Here is a 6,166-nt window from a genome sequence, read left to right on the forward strand (position 1 = left end):
ACCACGGCGGCTAATGTAATGTCTCGTTCCCGCCTCTCAGGGAACCGAGGTTACGATAGTAACCGGAGACGTTCCCTCTCGAGGGGGTAACTCAACATTACGTCAGCTAAGACGTATATGGGAACTGTATAAAATCCCGCCGTGAGAGCAGTGAAGATAAGCCCTGAACGGAGTTAATCACCCCCACACATAAGCAGGACAGTTCTAGCCAATGGCCGTGTCACTAAGAGTGCTTGCATCTGATAGGCGGAACTAGACCAATGAGACATCTGCTCCGACCCTAACAGAATTTGCATAACTTCAAGCAATAAATCGAAGTCTGCACTAACCATGGCAGACACAACGCAATAAGCATTCAACATGAGAGTTAAACAGAGTCGACGGCATTTGCGGTGACTACTGCATAAACCATATAAACCATAACACAGAGTTAGCAGCCATGGTAACTACTGTATAGCTGGTTATAACAGAATGAATAAAACTTAACTCACAGAAAGTACATGTGACGCTACAGAGGGTACATCCAGCTTGTAAAACCTGGCGATTGTGTTCTGGGAAGACCAGCCAGCAGCAAAACATAAATACTGGACCGACATACCTCTAGATCAGGCCCATCAGGAAGCATTTATATTGTCCTCGCAGAATGAGCTCTGATGTTGAGGGGATAATCCTTCCCCTGGCATTCGATAGCGTCCACGATCCAGTGAGAAAGTCTCTGTTTAGAAATAGCACATCCCTTATTACATCCACCAAGCACATGAAAAGCTGGTCCGACTGACGAAAGGCGGCCGAGCAATCCATATACATCCGTAAAACCCTAACAGGGTCCCGGCGCTCTGAGCATCAGCGTCACGCGAGGCTGACGGCTCAACAGATAAGGCGGGCAGGGAAACAAAACGGTGTATTGAGTGACTTCGGAACGAAACCCGGTCTCGGCCGGAGAGTGACATTACAGTCGCCAGGTCCGAAACCGATGCAATATCGTTCACCAAAAACTCATGATAGTCTCCAAGGCGCTTCGCATAGATGAGAGCAAGAAGCAAAGCAGACTTCAGGGAAGCTCCTTAACCGCAATCGAAGCTAAGGGCTCGAACGGTAGTGAGAGATAGAGCCCTCAAAACTAGAGCTAAATCCCACAGCGGCACGGAGGGCGGCCATGAAGTACACAATCTCCTTGCTCCCCTGAGAAAACTTACCAGAGCGTGCTTACCGATCATTTGCCCGTCAACCGGGGAATGAAAAGCGGCAATAGTGGTCACATACACCTTCAGCGTGGATGGTTTCAAACTCCCGCTATCCATACTGTGCTGTAGAGAGCGCAAAACATCCAACACGGAACAGGTCCCCGGGTCAATATAAATGTCCTCGCACCATTTTGTGAAAACTCCACTTCTGCGAGTAGCAGCGACTGTTTGATGGTGCGCGCGTCTCTGTAAGTGTGTTCAGCACTCGTGAGTGCAAAGCGTCCCGCTTATTAGGGTCTCCGCAGCGGCCACACATGAAGGTTCCACAGCTCGGGGATGGGGTGCCATATTGTGCCGTTCGCATGAGAGAGCAGGTCCTGCCTGAGGGGGATTTGCCATGGGGGAGCCATCACTAACTCTCTCAGGTCCGCGAACCAGGGCTGATTCGGCCAGTTCGGGGCCACGAGTATAACTGACGCTCTCTCCTCCCTGATTTTGCACAACACAGGCAGAATCTTCACCGGAGGGAACGTGTAAGCCTGACTTCCGGTCAACGCAATGTCAGAGCATCTCCCGGCAGGGGGGAGTGAGATAGCGAGAAGAACGTCTTACAGTGTGTGTTCTCGCTCTTGGCAAACAAATCCACTTCCTCCCTCCCAAATCATTAGATCTGATCCTGGGTGAAGCCTCCATCTCCTTGAGGAATCCCGTTCCTCAAAAGCATGCTCACTCCACAGTTCAAAGTACCGGGGATGTGCGACGCTCTTATGGAGATTAAGTGTCGGTCCGCCCACAACAGGAGACTCGCTGCCTTTTTGAATAGAGCTCTGGAGCGCACGCTGCCCTGGCGATTTATGTATGAGACCACAGACGTGTTGTCGGTTTGAATCAGTACATGTTGCCGCTCCAATTTCGACCGAAAGGCTTGCAGGGCTAAGGACACCGCTTCCAATTCCAAACGGTTTATGTGCCACCTTCTCTGTGACTCCGACCACAGGCCTCGGCGGAACTCGAGTTACAGCCAAAACTGTAGCGGCCGCATTGTAGCAGACCCAGATGGCACACTGAAAAAGCTGCCGCCATCAGTCCCAGAAGCCTCTGAAATTCCCTCAGTGAAAACGACCTGCCCGGTCTGAAAAAGCGCACAGTCGATGAAATGCTCAAGAGAGAGATGGGCTCGCATCGCCATCGAGTCCAAACATATTCCCAGATATGTTACAGTCTGACTCGTAAAAAAACGCTCTTCTGCATATTCACACGCAGTCCCAGCGTATCCAAACGGCGAAGCATTGTTTCCACGTGACTGATAGCACATCTCTTGAGTGGGCTAAAATCAGCCAATCGTCCAGAAAATTCAACATGCGCATTCCGCTTGATCTGAGGGAAAATTTCGCTCTATCGCTCCCTCTCGAGCAGACTGAGAACTTCCTGTCGCAGAACAGGACGGTTTTGGGGCAAAGTCAGTGAACTTGGAATTTGGATACATGCTTCTATAGTAAAATTTACTCACACAAACATCATTTAAACACATATAGCAATCGTTACCCATAATGACATGGGGGACATGATGCATGTGTTTTTGTGGTGTTGGCACTCTCCCTCCCTTGCGAGGCCATTATAATCATAGGTTGTGGCTCTGCACTGTTCTGAGACAGGGCTAGTGACACAGTGTTGAGTGTAAGAGGAAGTAAGCTCTTTTGTTGATTGTATACATGCTTTTATTGTGGAACTCACACAAACAGCATTTAAACAGACATAGCAATCATCGCCCGAAGGAACATGGGGGACATGATGCATCTGAACAGGGAGAGTGACACCGTGTTTATGTGGTGTTGGCACTCTAGCGCCCTCGCGAGGCCATTATAATCATGGGTTGTGGCTCAGCGCTGCTATGAGACAGGGCGAGTGACACAGTGTTGAGTGTAAGAGAAAGAAAAAGCTCTTTTGTTGATTGTGTACATGCTTCTATTGTGGAACTCACACAAACAGCATTTAAACACACATAGCAATCGTCGCCCCAAGGCATTTGAAGATGGCGCTTGGGGGCGGGGCCTCCCGCGCACTCACTCTTTCACTTTATCGGTCAGTCAGGGAGACGGCTCGGTGGCCAAGGATGGCGCACTGGCTCTCTCGCGGCGTGGGCATCACGTGGCTCATCGCCTCGGCGTGCTTTCTGCGTCTCTGAGAAATGCTTCATGACTCCATGGCGTCACCAAAGAGGCCGGAGGGAGCAACTGGAACATTTAGGAGCGTCCTACGGTCCGCGTCTTCCAGGTCAGCTAGGGTAAGCCATAGCCTGTAAGGACGACCATGAGCCCCATGAAACGGCTGAGCAGAGCGCTTAGTAGCCATCAGCGCGAGATCAGTTGCCGCGCGCAGATCCCTGATGACTTCAGCGCTATTGTGCCGCTGTCTGCCTGAAACACCTTGAGTATTGCCCTGGCATGAAGAGCAGAAGCTGCCTTCCCTCAGAAGTATAGGCTTTGTCCGTCTATGGGCCGTGAACCGCACGGCTTGGAAGGCAGGCTGTGGTCCTAACCCAATGCAGAGGGAGATGGGCACAGGTGCGCGGTAACAGTCTCCTCGACGGGGGGGGAGGGTTTCCGCCCCGTCCACGTGCGTGAACATGGCCTGCGTGGCAGAGTTGGTGCGCGCCGATTGGGGTGCAGCCCACGACTTCACCACGAGCTCTTGCATGCCTCAATGCCGTCTGGCAGCAGCTCGACTGGAGGAGCCACGAGTGCACTTACTTTCACAGGCTCGCCAGGTGCCACCACGCCGACGTCAAACTCGTCTTCGGGCGGGGTAGGGCCCACCAGCGGCTCGCTGGCGGCAGTGGGCCTCATTCCCGCTGTTTTCCGAGCCACTCTGGCTCTGAGGGCGCGCACTGCCAGCTCGGCACAATGAGCGCACGTGTGGTCCGTGTGAGGCTCCCAGACAGGTCACACAGAACTGGTGAAGGTCCGAATCTAGCATTAGCAGCCATCGGATGCGGAGAGGAAAAACAGGGTGAGTAATCCTCTATTGCAACTTCCACGATGAATTAGATAAGACTTCTAGCGTGAAGAAAGAGATTCAGACGTAATTTTCGCACCCATGCATTTTATACTGCCCGCTGTCCTGTCAGTATTTGCATGCTTCGAGTCAATTGGCCAGCTGCCCCCAGTTGGCGTTAGCCAATAAGATTTCAGCGAAAGTGGAGAAGGGAAGAGTTCCCATATACGTCTTAGCTGACGTAATGTTGAGTTACCGCCTCGAGAGGGAACCATCTTAAACCAGTAACAAGGTGTACAGTAGAAACCTGCTGAAAAAAATCTTAATCCATTTTAAACTGATTTGCTGGTTTAATCTGGTTTTATCTGGTATGGTTTGGTTATTCTTATTAGTGTTATTAGTGTAAGTGTTTTTATTTAGTTTTGCTGGTCCAACTATCTTAAAAGCACCAACAAATCCCTCTTTAACCAGACAACAGATCACCTTAACTAGCCTGGGATACCAATTAAGACCAGCTAACCATCTTGATTTAAGCCATTTTTCCCCTTGCATACTATAGAGAAATAAACGCATACTGCATCTTTTATGAAAACATAATTAGGAAGTGTATGACATAAATGAATCTGAAGTGAGTAAACTGATTTAAATACTACTAGACAAAATTAGGATTTGACGTAATAAACAAGAATGATGATGCATCAATCTCTTTGTTGAATTAACTGCACTGATCTACGTTCCAGCTGTTAGACGCTAAGAAATATATATATATATATATATATATATATATATATATATATATATATATATATATATATATATATATATATATATATATATTAAGCTAAGTATCTCTGACCGTGAGAAAATCAAAATGACAAGTCTGAAATAGTTAGCAAACTGTGACACATACCTTTACAGCTGTGCTGACCGGAGACATCAAAAATAACGCACCCAATGTACTCACTCCGTTTCGAATCCTAATATCCCACTTTTTAATTAAAAGGATTCAACAGTTTTCCCAGCTTGTGCGCATCAGGGAGTATTCCTGCTTGCTTTGGCTAAACAACGCGTCTGGAGGCTTGGCTTCATGTACCGTAATGTATTAAGCAATGCTGGATGCTCCAGTTATCAGTTTGCAACTTTCTCGAGAGTCTCGCCGCTGAGTATGAGGTGACATCCTCACTGGATTTACCGCTCGTGCGAACACAGCTCCATATGAGTAACAGTCACGCGCCACTCAGTCCTGACGCTCTTCGCGTGCGAACGCCGAAAAACGCTAGCGTCTTCCTTTTGGTTTCTTTGTCTCCGTTATCCACACTCACACTACATTTAGTAGTACATGTATTTATTTAAAAATGCTAGGAACTTGTTTGTGGAGAACTGAGAAAGTGAAGTGAGTTTGGCAACACGTGCCTTGAAAATAAGTGAGCGCGAGTGTGAGAGGAATATTGACGTGCCCCCCTTGGACACGGACGGACTCCTTGAACTTCCTGTCATCGTTAACTCCTACTGCTGCTGTCCTCATTCATCAGTTTGCTTCGGGGAATATGATCAGTGTCCCGCAAACCGTACAATTACGACGGATGAGTGCAGAGATCAGCAAAGCTCTGTTTTTGTTATGAGGGCGTCTCTGTGAACTGTGGTTCATCAACTTTGTAGAGCAATTAAAATCAGCCGACGAGGTTATGAAGTTGTTCTAGGCACAGTGCCCACATCCTCAAATGTCAAATAACCTGTTATGATTGTATTTACGTTATCTATATTATCAGTTATCAGACCCTGATTCTGTAGGGTAGATCACACTTTTTAGCCTACTTAATGCACATTTCTCAGGATGGATTATTTAGACACATACCGAAGATCTATGAATGATATATAAAATATCAATAAAAATAGTTTTCCCTGGAATACAAATGTTGATCATTTTCCTACATCAATTTCATCCCATCAATATACATTTTCACACTGTATGGGGTAAGTTGTCACAA

At 47.9% G+C, this 6,166-nt stretch overlaps 1 protein-coding gene across 1 annotated transcript in view; it reads right to left on the reverse strand.

The window, feature by feature from the left end:
* LOC132123095 (pleckstrin homology domain-containing family G member 2-like) overlaps nucleotides 1-5,696 on the reverse strand; it is a 57,312-nt gene extending 51,616 nt beyond the window's left edge. Inside the window, exon 1 of the mRNA XM_059533634.1 lies at nucleotides 5,089-5,696. The gene's annotated coding sequence lies outside the window, so the exon portion shown is untranslated. The remainder of the gene's footprint in view (nucleotides 1-5,088) is intronic.
* Between the last annotated feature and the right edge of the window lie 470 nt (nucleotides 5,697-6,166).

The sequence above is a fragment of the Carassius carassius genome, chromosome 41, assembly GCF_963082965.1.
Source record: "Carassius carassius chromosome 41, fCarCar2.1, whole genome shotgun sequence".
Taxonomy (NCBI): Eukaryota; Metazoa; Chordata; class Actinopteri; order Cypriniformes; family Cyprinidae; genus Carassius; species Carassius carassius.